Below are 16522 nucleotides of genomic sequence, written 5' to 3'. Positions count from 1 at the left end.
TTTTGGACTCAGCAAAACACCAAGTTCAGAAAGACAAAAAGATTTTCAAACCAACACCTTTTTGTTTAAAATTCAACAGAAGAGGCTGCAAAACCCCAAATTATACAGAACAGTCTGTATAACTGTTATTTTTTAATCTGTAATGGTTGGATCACCACTGCTTGCTAAATACTGTATAACCAAGTGACAATAACCCTGTTCATCAGCCCTGATGCCTAAGGACACTGCCAGGCCAAGCATGAGCTCAGCACTTACAGGAGACAGGGAAGATTCAAGCTTGGCAAAGCTAAGCAAAGTCAAACAGGTTATACCCGTTCTGTGCCTAGAAAGCTTAATGATCCTTTCCAAATCCCTCTTTCCCAACGCTATTTTTTCTTTTCTTCACCAAAACAGACATGCAGGAATGGGACAACCTAAAGACAGAAGATCTTAATAAGAAACAACATGTCCATTGAGGAAAAAAATATGTTCTCATTTTGCATCAGTGGCTGCTGGGCTGCAGAAGCTGTTTAAAGACCATTCCTACCCCTGGACCCCTCACCTGCAGCTCCCAGTGACAGAGACCAAGGGATACTGGGTGGATTAATCCCAGGGATTTTATACCTATTTTATACCTAAGATTTTATATCTTTCTGACTTCAGTGGGGAAGTTAATTCAAATTCCAAGACAGGAGAAAACAGAAGCACACTGAGAAGTGAAGGATTTGCATGAAGTGATGGGGACAGAGCCAGGGCAGAGGTCCCCAGTGGTCCAAGGCCCCAAAGCACCAACAGAATGAGAACACAAGGTAGGAAATTCTGTGGAAATTCTCCACCCAGGTGTGCTACAAAAAAATACTGCACCCTAAGGTGACCACAGATAGAAGATAAACCTCTGCTTAAAGGAGTGAGATTAAAACCCAGCTCCACAGCTCCTGGTGAAAACTGTTCACTCCAGCTGAATGAAAGAGAACCAAAGCAAAACCAAAGCTCTCACTTCAGAAAGTGATAAAGCATAAAAGCACAACAGACACTGTCCACACTGCATCTGCTACAGCTTAAGGTCTACTACCCTGCTTAGAGGAGTAGAAATAGCTTTGGGGAAAAATTAGGGAAATGTATTCACTACAGCTTCAGGAGACTCTTCTAACGACCTGGACCTTATGACAAGCAGAGAGGTGGTGCATTTCAGTGCAGAGACTGAGCACATGCACTCCCTACACAGCCAGGTGTTGGGGGCATGGCAGAGGATTGTGCCCTGCTGCTGCTTTGTGTTTCCATGCTGAGATCCCAGCTCCAGCTCCTCCTGCCAGCTCCTCTCTCCTCATCCAGGGCTACCTGTTCTCCCGCACTTCAGCTACAAACCCACCAAGGCCAGAGCCTCTCTTGCTCTTCGTACATTTTTCAGTGCAGCACAGCCTTTTTCCAAGGCCAGGGCTCGGGACTGTACAGCTAAATAGCAATAAAGATTTTGTTTCACAGCTAAGCAGAATTCACCAGTTATTAGGAACACCACTGTGCATGTCCAAATGTCACATTTAAAAAGGTCTTTAAGATGTCTCTTAGACAACCAGGCTCAAAACTGCTATGGTTTGATGTAACCCCACAAGTTTCCTGCACAGGGGCTGCACATGGGCTGTGTTCTGCTGGAGGTAAGTTTTGACAATAATAGATCATTTTTCCAATGCAGACAAGATCTCTCTCCAGTCAGCTTTGCTTTCCCTCTAGTTAGGGCTTGAATTATCAAATAACAAATGACTCAAATGGGGGTTTTTGCTGTTTTTTCAATTAAGAGAGCCGAGCAGAGAGGTATCACTAACTGCAAACTCTAATTTGCTGTTAAAATAGGAATTGGCTTGGAAACATTTTATATCTTAATCCTTGGAGTAACAGCGGGCGGCTCAGAGTCAAATTCAAAACAAATCTCCAACCTGGAAAGCAGCTCTATGACACGGCTGAACCCATGACCAATTTGTTTAACTTCAGGTTGATAAAACTAACATGGATAATTTGATTACATAATGATTCAGCTTTCTACCACGTAAATAAATTTTGGGAAGCTGCAACAGCAACGCCTATTTCAGACAATTCTCTCCTAACAGAAATTTCTGTCAACCACTTAAGGAACAAGATAATACAATTCTTTACCACTTCTCACCTCTGCCAGTACTTTCTTTCCACCTTGGATTGTTTCTCTGAGTTTAAACACTATTCCATTTAAGAAGATAAAAGTGCCAACCAAGAGAGGATTTTAAATATAACCACTTTGATTGCTTGAGGTTATCCAGGCAGAGAAAGACCAAAGATGCTACAAGCCTTCCTCCCTTGCTCTTTGCATATTTTTTTATTAAATTAAAAATGGATTGCCATTAGTAATGTATGCAGAAGAAGACACTGTAGGATCGCTTTTGTTTCCAAAAGTAAATTAATTTAATGTGAAAATAGTTCAATGTTAAGATATACAAATTTTTCAGTAAATTATATGAAGTACCACCATTCTTGTAGGGTATTTTACAACCACAATTTTAGCTGAGGTGCTGCTCAATACGCACTGAAGCAAGGTCAGAAAACAAAGACCAACTGGACAGCTGGAACCAAGAAACTAAAATATTTGAAATAAAATATTGTTGCTAGCCCAAGCTGAGAACTATTTCACTGCTAATTAATGATATAGGTCACAAACTGCTCTCTACTGAGGATTATGACAGGACATTTGCCTCCCCCACCCACAGAGTACAGTTGTTCAGGGCCTGTTTAATGCAATTTTATATGAAAAATGGTGGTTTTATACCGGAAGAACTTGGTGAATCACAGCACAGGAAAGAGAAAACTAGGCTGCACTTCGTGACTGACAAAACGTATGTAAAAGCCTTTCAAGCTGTGCCCACATCAGAGGCTCCTCAGGCACAGCTAGGGCTGGATGAGCCTCTGAAAGGCTGTTTGCAGCCATGCTCCCACATGAAGGCAGAAATGGTGAGCAGGCACCTCCCAGTCCCTGTCCAGGAGGACATTCCTGCACACTCTCCCCGGCAAGAGCTACGCCCAAGGCTCCACTTTAAACACAAGTGTACTGCCACTGCTGCACACCTCCTCCAGTTAATCATCTTAAGGGCCATTTACCCAGCTATGCATTATTGCACCTCCAGGACAGTTATTGCATCTCCAGACCTCTGTCCTGCTGAATTCCTTGGTATAGATCTTGGGTTTGTGATGTCCAACCAATCTGCTGCAAGTGTGTTACTGATTTCATAAACTGCAGAGTATATGTGTTTATCAAGGGAAGGAGAGAAGAAACAATTCAGGATCTCAGGGAAAACCTATCCCTGCAAACTTCATAGCAAAAGGTTGATTGGGATGTGGAGACCAAGCTCTACTGGGTATATAATGTGGGACATCTTCAGCTCCCAACCAAGCCTTGGGAAAAGTGTCAAATGCAGTTTTTGCTACAACACAGTCTGTGAAAGGATCACTCAGCAGCACAGCTATTGCTAGAGATGCTGAGCAAGCACATGGAACTGAGTGTCCCACCTCCCCCTCCTAAACCTGAGCCAAGCTGAGCCATCAGGTGCTGTACCTGTGCAAAGATACTGGCACATTCAGTGGCATTCCTGCACAACCCTCATGCTGCAAAGCCTGACACTCCACAGTCAAGCCCACACTGGAAACTCAGATCCTTTCTTATGAGTTTGCATTATAAAATGCACAAGTGTCAAGCTCCAATAGGATACTCAGACTTCAGACCAGACACAGCACACAAAGAGGAAGCTAAGGAGTCCCTACCTGGCTCCAAGTCCTGCGTGGCACACACAGCATGTGTTTTTAAGTCATGAACCACAATCTTCACTGGTGGAATCCCTGCTAGAAGGAGAAACAGACACTCCCTGCAACTTACTGTTAGCAAAACCTTATTCCAGGGTAAAGGGAAACCAGTCTTGTGGAGCAGACATTTAACTAGATGAGTAATTGCTGCATTCTCACACTGCCTTTCTTCCTCCCCCAAACAGTCTGAGCAAGCTGTTGATCAGGATAAGTTTGTGCTTGTCCTGTGGTGCTGTGCCCAAGGTGTGTCTCTGTGTGATCCACCTGCTCTGTTCAGCATTGTCCATAATTCCTCAGAACCTGCCCTCTGGGAATGAGCAGAGGTATTCCCCTCAAAAGTGTCTTAGACATGGCAAAAGAGAACTCTGTAGTGCAAAGTAAACAGCAACCTCTGTAAAAAATTTACATTTTCACAAGTTTACTATGGAGAGACAGATCATCAGTGTCACAGCTCAGGAGCAGCTCATTCCTTGGACCTGGCTTAAGACTTGAAAACCTATCTCACTGAACCTTGAGGAAGTGCAAGTTAAGCTACAAGGACAAGAAAAACTCCCGAGGGATGGAGAACAGAGATGTGAGAGAGAGAAGCACATTCAGTAATGATCACACACAAGGTCTGGGTTTCTCCAGCCTTGGAGAAAACAAGAGCAGGTTCATCAGCAGGGAGGAGCAGTAGCAGCTCAGGGGAAAGAGGTGTTTGAGCTTCTGATACTGCTGAGAAGAGCTCTGCCACCCTTAAAATTCATGGCCAAGAGAGAAATTCTGTCCATTAAAGCTGGATGACAGAAGGGGCCCACAAGAGAGAGCTAGAGTTTGAGACTGAATGTGGTGGAAAGCAACCAAGTCTGAGCAGTGGAGGAACAGATCAAATGGCAGTGGCACAGACACATTTCAGGGCCCCCAGGTCACAGCTTCCCGAGGTAGCAGGATCTGGCACCCACAAGACAGCAACTCACAGAGCAGCCTTTTTTTCCAGAGCAACAGCTCTTCACTAGCAAGGACACAGAAAGAACATCCTGCAAGTGATTTGAGCATCCATGTATCCATAACCAGAGGAGCCTGCAGAGGAGTTGAAAAATTTCAAATGCTTCCCCCATCTGTCCATCCCTCTCCTTCCTGAGCATCATTCCATATTTCCCCAAGACCTTTTCAGCCCAGCTGCTCCTTAAGTACAAGCTGATCCTCTCTTTTGTCATATGAACTGAAAAATGTGTGTCAGTTGCGAGCACCGTGGACAGTCCAGACCACCAGAGCAGTGCACCTTTAGCTGCAGGAAGGTGTCCTATGGGATTGCACAGTCTCTCATCTGCAACAGGAGTGATCTGACTCCACACCTGCACAGCAGGGAGCTTTCCACGTGGAAGAGCTGGGAATTGCATTAAGCATCTCTAGTGTAGCTGTCAGGCACTAAATACACTGTGTCTAAATACACAGTCCTACAAAGAACTCCAGTTTGCTTTTTCCCCAGGTGTAAAGCTGGCAATGAGCTGCTCTGGTTTTATATTAAGCAATCATGATTTGACTTACAGGAATACACTGTAATAGCTCTAGCAATAATTCTGCCTCTATCTCACCTCAGTCTCTTCCTGGATGAAAGCTTTTATTTAAAATATCCCCCAAGACAGTTGCAAGGAAAGAAAGAGAGGAGAATTTCTGTCTTCCCTGTCAATGCCTGCTTTTATCACAGCCATCATTCTCCTTTCACTCTGACTGATCCTCTCTGAAACAGGGCTATACTTTTGCCTGTTCAGACATTAAAGTTTGTAGATACCGTGGTTTAAATACCTCCATCTGTACAATCTCTCAGTTCTTTCTAATCATGTTAGATTAGAAGGCAGTTAAACCTTCCTCCTCCACACTCAGCATCCAAGCACCTCATCTAGTAAAGGATATTGCTGATGTTCTCCCAGTAAAAAGCAGGGAGTTGGAAGTCTGAAGAGCAGTGATTAATCAAACATTCCCAAAGCTGCCTGTGTCAGAACTTGCACTCAGTGTCATGCCAAGTTCTCCACATTAACCCATAAAAGAATGTGCACTATTTACTCAGAGATCAGTGATTTGGGACTGATGAAGAAGTGAGGGCACACATCCCAGAAAGTGAGCCTGTGAATCCTGCAGGAAGCTTCATTTGACTGAAGCTGGATTCTGCACAAACACTACTGAACAGGAAGGTATCTTTAAGAGACCTCTCATGACCTCCGCCTTGCTCTCATATTATTAGAAGACATTTTTATAATCGTTCCTCCTCTACTTAAGTGTGTTTTAAGCCATATCAAATGTCCCAAAACCTGACAGCCAGCTTTGTTTTTGCCCTGCTCTTCACATCTCTCTCCATTGCTTTACTTCATCAGGTTCCTACTCAACTGCTTTCTCTTTTTCAAGTTCTCATTCTTTGTATCCTGCTCTCCACCTTATCACCCCACTTTTCCACTCACATCCTTCATTGTTACTGATGCTGTTACTTCAGCCTGTCCACAACCTCTTATCAATATTCTTCTTTCTATTCTTTCACTCCTTTATTATCACAAAATGTCCTATATCTTCTTTCCCAAGCGCTGCTTTCTAAGAAACTACTTTTTTTCTAAGAAACTACCCTGCTACAATTAAAAAAGAAGTCTTTCAAGAAAGTCTTGCAATTTTTAAACCTATGGAGGAAGCTGAGGAACACAGCTTGGTTTTAGTTTTTAACACTGTCCTTCTACTGCCCCTAAATCAACATTTTATGCCCACAGCTTTGATGGGCAAATGAAATGCTAACAAAATCCAGCCAAAGATAAATGAATTATCCAGAGGTCTTGACACAAGCACTGACACCTTGACACCAAGACCACTTAAAAAAAGTACAGGATTTGCTCTCCCAGGTCATTTATCCAGACATGGGACACACTGTTATGCTAATAGAGAGCTATTTTCCTGGCTCAGGAAAGACAGCTAGGAAAAGCATTCCTACTCCAAGCCCAACAAAGGTGACAGTCTGTACTCTGCTCTGCAGCAAGTTTGAAAGCTGAAGAAGGGAAAGAAGTCCAGTTAAATCAGCTGGGACTGCTGAAGGCAGACAACACACAGTACTGTCAAAGTGGGGGACACAGGAGAAGCAGCAGAAGGATCAGCTCAATCTCACAAAATCCAGACAAGTCCTGTACCGCAGGGCAGACTGGGAGAGGAAATTAGGAAATTCTTGGTTATAACCCTGGATTTTAAAGCCTGTGTGTCAAGCAGCATCACACAGGTCACCTCAAATTGGGAACTCACCTTTATACAAGGCTTCTTCCAGCTGTGTAAAGGTATTGGGGCTTTTGGGAGGTAAATAAATGAAAAATTAAATGAAAGCCATGAGGGAGCTACACTGGAAGCTCAGGAGTGACTTGGAACACTGCTGATACTTGGATGTGACTCCTACAGCCTTGGGAAGACTGGAGCTACACAGAAAAGGAGCTCAGAAAAGCCCAGGGAAAACCCAGTAGCATTGATAGGAGTGTTCGGAACCCTCTGGAAGAGCCTGTGATCTGCACCCAGCACTGAAGCACCAATTCCTTCTAAACACAAGTAGCTGGAACACCCCAAATAACTGAGGTGTAGAGGTTGTCCTTCACAGAAGGTGCTGCCTCAACACAGAGAAACAGACAACAGGACAGAAGCACAATATGCAGGAAGTTCCAAAACACAGGTGAAATTTCTCGTTGATCAGGGAGAGTGTTATCTTGGCCTGCAGGGCATTTATTTGGTCAGTCACAGCTCTGTATCTGCAAATTCTCCTCCATTCCAGTGCTATAAACATATTAATATTCTGTTTTATGAGGCTTGAGTAATATTCATGAAACTGTCATTCAGTCTCTCTCTCATGCTGACATTCACTCTGCATCGAGAAGGACAAGATCACTGAGATCCTCAGGAAAGGATCGTTCTGCTGTTACTGGGGTTTATTTTTGTGTTTAAACATTGGAGAAGGGGATAAAGCATGGAAATGTAGATCTTATGTTACAGCACACAAATGTTGCAAAGCAAGAAATGCTGCTCCTGCTCCTAACCCCCAAGGAAAACCAGCACAGCTCCAAGCTTTAGCTCATCCTCTGATGTTCCAAGGTAAGGATCAAGTCTGGCTACCACTCAGAAAAATACACAAACAAAGCAGAGAATGCATTTTTAACCTAATCTTTTCATGAAAAATCACTGATTTTGTTAAAAACTGGACATAAATGCTTTCTATTAAAAGGTAAGTTCTGTATTTTCTCCAAGTACAGCTTCTGCAATTTTTTTTTCAACACCACTAAAAGCTTTTTAACACAGCACACTATTAAATGACAATAAAATGGCTGTTTTGAACATGAAGGAGATTACACTTTTTCTGAAACAGAAAAAAAAAACATGAAAGACAAATCTAATTTTATTTCATTATAATCCATTGATGCACAGATTTTTGTTAATTGCTTTCCTTATGGGTATAATCTAAACATTTTAAGGTATAATAAACCTACAAAGTACCACAGGAAAATAGTAGAGAAAAAGCCTGAGGAATCTTCTAGTAAATTTTTCATTAGTTTTGCATAGAGAACACCATGTGAGAAGCCTTGGGTGTGTGTTATAGCCAGAAAATATCAAAGTGTAATGGTCAGGGGGAAAAGGACACACAGAAAAGGATATTCAAGCCCTGCTGCCCAGGCTCAACATCCAGAATTGCTAACACACCCATTCCTGGAAGTCTCCAAGGCCAGGCTGGATGGGACTTGGAGCAACCTAGTCTAGTGGAAGTTGTCCCTGCCCATGGCAGGAGGTGGGACAGGATGGGCTTTAAGTTCTCTCCCAACCCAAACCATTCTGGAATTTCATTATTGGTTTGATGGGAAAGGGAATAACAGAAGCTGTTGAACACACCTACTAGAAAAGTGAGGTGTAAGACGTTCCAAAAATATGTCTGGGAAATAAAAACCAAGGTGTGCCCAGTGTAATTTACCCCAGAATCAGGAGAGCTCAGCCAGGCTGGTTCGCACTGCAAGGTTGGGGCAGACCTGGCCACCCGGCCCCCAAACCAGCGCTGCTGAACGCACAGCAAGAAAGCTGGGAATTATCCAGACCAGCTAAAAAACTGCTTCCACATTAAGTTTTCAGAATATAATGAACACACGAGGTGCAAAAACAGCAGTTTAAAACCCCGTCTCTCCTGTCTCCATGACGTAACACTTCTAGACGTTCCCACATCCACAGGTAACTAAAATGAAACACAAACTGGAAAACAGATTTAAAGCATTTTCTCAGTAACTGGAATGAACTGAGGATTTCATGTACTATTTGTCTTCATGCTCACAGTTCTGCAGCAAGGCTGGGTTTCACTTTAAGCACAGCCCTTTACACTCTACATTCACACAATGTAGCAGTTGATTTTACACACATGCAATACTCTTTTTAACAAATACTGAACATATTCCACTCAGCAAAAAGGTGGTATGTTTACAATTATTATCATTCCTTTCCCCCATTGTGGTTTGACATTGGCCAAATGCCAAGGACCCATAAAAGTTGTTTGCTTACTTTCTTCTGCTACAGGTGAGCCCAGGAGGGGAGAAAAAGCAATGAAGGTCTCAAGAGTTGAAATAAGGACTAGGAGAAAATACTCTAAAGTCAAAACACGTTCAAATTTAGAGCTATAAAGTAAATTTATTATTAACAGAGTCAGAGGAGGAAAATGAGATGTAAAATAAGCCTTTAAAACATCATTTTCCCCGCCCAGGTCCACCCTCCTTCCCACTGACAGCACAGGGAGAAAAGGCATGGGGGTTTTGGTCATCACTAGAGATCATCTTCTTTTCACATGCGGGAGTCTTTCCTCTGCTATGCCATGGGGTCCCTCCCATGGGCAAACAGTCTTCCCAAAACTGTTATGGTGTTTGTCACTTGTCCACGAGGTGTAGTCTTTTAAGGCTAGGCTGCTCTAGTTTGGATGTAAGGGCCTTCTCTTCTATTTCTGGGAGCAGGAGCCTTCTCTCTTTATTTGGGTTTCCCACTGGATCACAGCCTTCTCCAGCATCCACCTGCTCCAGTGGGAGCAATTCTCCCACGGGCTGCAAATGGATTTCTGCATCGCCCGTGGACTTCACGCATTACAAGGGGACAGTTTGTTTTACCACAGTCCTCATCATGGCCTGCAGAGGAATCTCAGCTCTGGCACTGCTGCCCATAGGTACCATGGCCAACAAGTTCCACTAATTTAAAGATTCTTACAGATCCCACAGCACCAAGAGGATGATTTCATCCAGGTTCTGCACAGGGGAGTCCCCACCACGTTTTCGCCATTGGCCATGTGGCCCCACCACGATAGCGCGGGCAGTGCCCATCACCTCTCCTCACACAGGGCACTGGGAAGGAGCAGCTACTGGCACTGGCCCTGCCTGTGAGCGTGCAGCATGGCTGGCTGGGACGGCCAGGCAGGCACGGCTCACTGCAGGCCACGCTGGCGGCCATGGCACCTCCCCACCGCTCAGGAAAAATCTGCACACGTGCCATTTTGATCTTCTTCTGAAGTATGTCATCCCAGAGGCATTACCAACCTCTCAAAGTGGGCCAGCAGCCTCTCTAATTGTCCATCCTCAGAGCCATCAGAGGTTGGTTCTGTCAGACATGGTGGGAGCTTCTAGCAGCTACCCCTGTGCCCCCACCATGGTTTCCTACCCCACCATTACCAAAAAGCCAGGCCATGCCAAATCAACACAGCCCTCAAGGGGTTATCACAGATTTAATGGTAACAGATTAAATTACCAGAGCTCAGGTCAACAACCTGAAGCTCCTAAGTCATGATTCAAGACCCTCCTACAGGTACAAGATAAAGGATCCACAAGGATGCTCCACTGTTGCCTGCCTTGCTGCAGTTGGTCATGCATAGACTTTTAAACACATATCTCAGTGACTGCTTAGAGTTACAGGCTTGTGAACAGTGCTTGAGAGGATGCAGCTCTTGGGGGAAAAAAGAGACTGCAGACAAATCCAGCCCAAGGAGCTAAAGAGAACACTTGTTTGTATCCTTTGTAACTTTCTAAATATGGGAAAGTAACATTCCCCTAAAGCCACCTCACTGGTCAAGCCACCCTCTCTTCTGGTTCACAAACTCACTTTCATTATTTCATAAAGAACTGCTGCTGGCATAAATCAAATTCTTCACAGAGTAAAGAGAAGGAATCCAATATAAGCTGCTAAATACAAGCTTTTCCTGAAAAGCACTACCTGAACCCTGGCTCAAGGCTTACCCTCCAGTCTTTCAGGGGGACAGAGACAGGATTTCTAAGACATCTATTGCCAGATATTTTAAACGGATCTCCAGCATCTATTCTCCATGGACACAAGGGCTCAACAGCATCAAAACTTCAGGACAAATGATGTCAGTAAATCAGAAGAGAATACAGGATAAGATACCAGCACCTGAGTGATTACTATCATTAAAGAAAGCAAATAAACCCACGTTTCCATTCAATGAGTTAGTTCCAGTTGTGTCTGGCAGTCCCAGCATGGACTGAACTCCACAGTTCCAGCAGAAACATTCACCCAACGGAGGAGTCTGCACAGAAAAGCCAGAGAAGAAACGAAGGAATGGGGCATTAAATCACCAGTCTGAGCACACAGTTAATTACTGTGGGATATCAGTCAGGTCTCCAAAATCCCAGCTTTGTCTCCCCATTCCTCATAGGCCATGCTGGCTCATTGATACAGACTCCTCTTCCTCAATAAAGCAGGAGGAAGAAAAATCATCATGTGGGGCCAGCAAGGAAGGCAGACAATCTCCTGCACATTCTGTTGAGCCAAAATAAGTCCTTTGAGCTCACCCCTGAGCACGCAAGCACGCACAGAAACCAAACAAGTAACAAATTTTTTCACAGACTGTGAAAAGAAATTAATGTTTCATTTGACCCAATATAAGATAATTGCAAATAGTGTAGCAGAGCAGCACGTTATGCATCAGCTGAGCAGCTTTCAATAAATCATGGGCAGCTGAAGATCAGACCTGCACCATGGCAGAGCTCCTACACCAACAACCAGCTCTTACTACCATGAGGAAGACAACTCCCTACAGTACCTGCACATGGTGACATGGCAAGGTAGGGTCATTGTTTCCAGGGAAACACACATGGATCATGTGGAATCACTTGTGCCTATTTTTCAGTCCCACCAAAAACCCCTCCAAACCCAACACCTCTGATTTCTCTCCAGGAAGAACAGGCTGTCCCTTTTTAACGTCTCAACAATCCACTCATGGCTTTTAGGATGTCTTGAGACTCAATTTCTGTAAGAGGAATGGAGGGAAATGAGTAAGTCGCTATGTTTAAGTCAAACCTATAAAAAGAAACACAAGTGTCAGACTCCTGGGTGACAACTGTGGGGTGACAGGTGACTCATACCCTGGCACAGGCACACTGTAATTTGGTGCAAAGAAGTCATCGTAATCAATATTTACAGGTGAGTATTTTTATATAAAAGTGCATATTTGCCACAACAGATTTAGAGACTGCTCTTTGAATGCAAATAAAAGCATTAGATGAAAAATTCTGCACCCCCCTCAAAAATAGATATGTCTTCAAACATAAATACATCTTCAAACCTGACTATGGAGACAGACATTTGCCCTGGGTCAAAAGCACCACTAAGAACAACCCCACTGGCACCAACACCCAAAAGCATGGGATGAGAGAATTTCTTCACAGAAAGGATTGTTAAACACTGGAAGGGGCTGCCCAGGAAGGGGGTGGAGTCCCCATCCCTGGAGGTGTCCAAGGAAGGTCTGGACGTGGCACCATCAAACTGGGACAGGCACTCAGTGCTCTGGGCCGGTGACAAGGTGGGGATCGGGCACAGGTTCGACTCAATGGCCTGGGAGAGCTTTTCGAACCTAGATCCAACCTGATCCTGTGATTCTGTGACCACCCCATGGGGGATTCTGAAACTTTTTTAAAAGGATCATCACTATTATGCAAGTGTTAAATATGTTCATATTTCCAGCGTGAAAACAAACACTGCCAACAACTCCTCAGGGATGAATCTTGGGAAGCACCAGATAGATTTCAAGCACATGAGGTGATTATTTGAATGTTTCTGACAATTTCATGCCTCAGGGCTGCAATTGTGAACCAGAACTGGTGACAAAGCCAGGGTCTCTGCTAAAGGCTTCTAATCTGCAGTGGTAGTAACAGTCTTTTTTCTGTGTCCTATTATCTGGGAAACAAAGAATAATTTTACAAAGGAAATTAGAAAAAAATCCTAAACATATGCAATAAGCTTAAGAAAATCAAGATGATATAAAAGAAATAAAATTTAAACTCTACTCATTGCACCACATATAGAACACACTTATTTCTCAGGCTTCTAATGCTCACTGCAGGCTCTCCAAATGAACAGCTTTTGCTTAAGAATTTGCTTTCAATATATAACCTTATACAAAGCTTACATATAGGGGTAACTTGCAAGAAGGCCCAATATTTGCAAATTAGAAACAAGACCATCCCCATCACTTTAAATCACTATGGAAAAGCTCAGACACATCTTTCCCAAATCAAACAGGAGGACTCGCAGCTAATTTCATCCCAATTCTGTTAGTGCCAAACACCCAGCATTCCAGAGCTAGTAAATTGTGTGTCCAATTATCACTCTTGGGAGTTTAAGGGGCTGCATTTAAATGAAGATTATGAAAATGAAAGGAACTCAAAATGCCTTTCTGACTAGAGAAGTGAGCACTGAAAGTGATAGCTGCTCAGGAAAGCATTTCTAAAAACGTTAAGTCTTACCAAGTGTGGTTTTAATAAAGATCTAAAGACTGCCATGTTTTTTTATTGCTGTCCCTCACTCTCACCCCATGACAAAGTAACCTACAAGAGGCAAAAAAAGGCGGAGAAACAAAGACTTTCTGTAAGAAAGGCTTTGAGTGTGAATGAGAAGGGGGGGAAGATATACTGAGGGGGAGAAAAGAAAAAAGGAGAAAACATTTTAAAAGAAGAAAGAAATTAAAAGAAACAAGTAACCCAAACAATAGTGGAAGTTAAAAGCATTAGAAAAACTTTGCCTCTAAATAGAGAGCAGACACTGCAGAAAGAAAAGTTCGGGCATGCTGAAGCACCATAATTTATGGAAAAATGCAACTAGGCAGGTTCCCTAAGTGCAACCCCACAGCCTTGTGAACCAGCACATCCAGATGCCTTTTCCCTCCTTGACACTTCTGGGGCAAGTTCCCTCTTCCAGAGTACCCAGTTACCAACACATCAACCTTGTGTTACAGCTACAGAATTGATGCCTTTTAGGTGTCTATTGCACCCAGAGAAGCTGTGGCCACCTGGTTCCTGAAAGTGTCAGGGCTTGGAGCAGTCTGGGCAAATGGAAGGTGTTCCTGCCTGTTGGATTGCACTATATAGTTTATGTAGTTGTTTTGCACTGGGTGATTTGAAATGTTATTCCCTTTTCCCACCACATGGTCTCTTCCTCATCCACCCCTCTGCCCTGTACCCCCTGGTGGTCTGTCACCTGGTTACCCCTACCCTCACCCCTCCTCAATGGTATCCCATTGCCTTTGGTCCTCTTCCCCCTCCCCCATTCCCTCAGGAATAAAAGTCCCCTGCAAGAAGGGAACTTTCTCTTTCCCACCCGGGGGGGTTGCCAGAGTCTGAGGTGTTCCTTCCCAAGCCAATAAACAGGACACTCGTCCCCACGTGGAGAAGAGCGCTTCTGCGCTTTTGCTTTCGTCCATGGAAGAGCGTGTGGGCCAGGGTCCATGGCTAGCCGCAGTGGGCCCGAACAGCCCGAGAGACACCTGCCCACGGCAGGGGTGCACAATGAGATGGGCTTTAAGGGCCCTCCCAACCCAAACCATTCCTGATCTGTTCTCAGGATGGAGATCCACAGCCCTCTGTTGCAAAGTTAATTCTAAACAAACCATGTGCCACAATCTGAAGTTCCACACAGGAACAGAACCTATATTTCATGCCTAGAATAGGATTTTGGAAGGGTCACCAGTAACTAAAATAATGTTTCCAAATACATCTTCAGGCAGAAGTTTGAAATCAGTAAATTATGTTCCTCAGCAATCTCAATCCCAGTGCCTGATGCCCAAATGATTTCCCAACATTGCTTCCAAAGCAGAAAAATCACAGAAACTTTTATTACAACGAAGGTAAAATAAAAATAACTTGGCATAATTTTACTATTGCAGGCAGGGAAAGACAGGTGAAAAAGGTAAGTGGCTACAAGTATTCCTGATGTAAGTTCATACACAGCAGACAAACTGATGGATTTCATGCATTCAGCAATATAACATGTCTCTTAACAAAATTTACTCCAAGAACATTCCTGGGGCAGCAAAAGTAATATTTGAGCCCCTCTGGAGGTTGAAAAGAAGTTTTCTCAGTTCAAAGGCAGTAGCAGAGCTCAGCTCTGGTGCAGCTAAGGACTCTCGGCCTGCCAGGACAAAGCACAAGAGCCCAGCCCAGCTCCAGGGAAGGAGCTGCAGTCTCAGGGCTGGCACAGAATCCTGGATCACTCGAGTTGTGCCAGGCAGTGTTTTCCCTCGGGAAGATGCACAAAGTGCTGTGTACACCAATGTGGTGCATCAGCCTTGTCCGCCTTCAGTTCTGACACACAGCCCATCTACTGGCACAGGATTTCCCTCTTATCTAAACTAAAGCTTTTAAAGCAGACTAATGCAAATGTTATCCTTGCTGTGACTGGATTCCTGGACATGGGACACAGTAAGGACTGATTTAGTCACAGACCTCAAAGTAAAACCTTTACGGATTTCCTGTCAAGTATTTAATTTAGCCCTTTTAGGTGAGCTATATATGAGAGTACTATAAGTAATCACATTCTAGAGAATTATTTTGAATCACATTCCTGATCACAATCAAATTGTTGGAATTCCTGCTCTGCTCCTCCAGAATTATTGCTATCATATAAATTCAGCCTCTCTAAGTTTTCATGCCAAGCTTACTATTGTCAACAATGAAAGGAAAAGGAAGACCCACATTTAGTGCCGGACAGAGGTTCTGTTCTTTCTTGTGACTTGATCTAGATGCAAAGGGTTTAGAAATAATAGTTACAATAAAAGTAATAATAATTATTAATAATCATCAAATAAATAAGCCTATTGAATATTTAAGCCACTAACCATGTCCTTAAAAATTTCTCCTGGGTGTCTCACAGTGCATGTAAATAAGCATCTTTAAAAAAACGATTCAGATTTTCAAATTACATTTCTGTAAGATTCAGTATGTTTTCATCATTGTTGAATATCATGACACTCCTACAGGAAAAAGAAAACAGAGGAAGAAGGAAGAAGGAAGAGGGGAAAAAATAAACTAGAGCTTGCAAAAAGGAGGAAACATTGCTCTTCTCCCAGTGCCTCTTTACAAAAAGGCTGATGAAATTAAGCAATATATACAGTCCATGTATTCCAACAGAGGCTTGAAATGCCACTTTAACACAAGCCAAAACAAAAAGAAAAATCCAATAAAGTAATAAAAAAAAGCCCACATTACTGAGAGACTAATTTTGTTTTCATATTTGGAGCCACAAGCTCCTGCTTTATGTGGCATCTGAGGATCCAAATGGATTATTTCAGTGTTTTCCATCATCCTCAGAAGCCTGTGCTCCTCCACCTTCTCCCTTGCACATCGTTCTTCACACTTACTGCTAATCAAAAGAAATTTCTGGGATCTTCATTCCATTTTTAGTGCTGGCCTAGTTAAAAAAACAAAGGGAGCCC

At 43.4% G+C, this 16522-nt stretch overlaps 1 protein-coding gene across 3 annotated transcripts in view; it reads right to left on the bottom strand.

The window, feature by feature from the left end:
* The window catches only part of ARHGAP32 (Rho GTPase activating protein 32), a 236190-nt gene that overhangs the window by 175041 nt on the left and 44627 nt on the right, over positions 1–16522 (bottom strand). Inside the window, exon 1 of one of the 3 annotated variants that reach the window (XM_030231136.2) lies at positions 3760–3892. The exons of the other annotated variants lie outside the window; for them this stretch is intronic. The gene's annotated coding sequence lies outside the window, so the exon portion shown is untranslated. Of the gene's footprint in view, positions 1–3759; positions 3893–16522 lie in introns of those variants that run through there. 3 annotated transcript variants of the gene reach the window in all.

Source organism: Serinus canaria, chromosome 24 (assembly GCF_022539315.1).
Source record: "Serinus canaria isolate serCan28SL12 chromosome 24, serCan2020, whole genome shotgun sequence".
Classification (NCBI taxonomy): domain Eukaryota; kingdom Metazoa; phylum Chordata; class Aves; order Passeriformes; family Fringillidae; genus Serinus; species Serinus canaria.
This window is presented reverse-complemented; position numbering and strand designations above follow the sequence as displayed.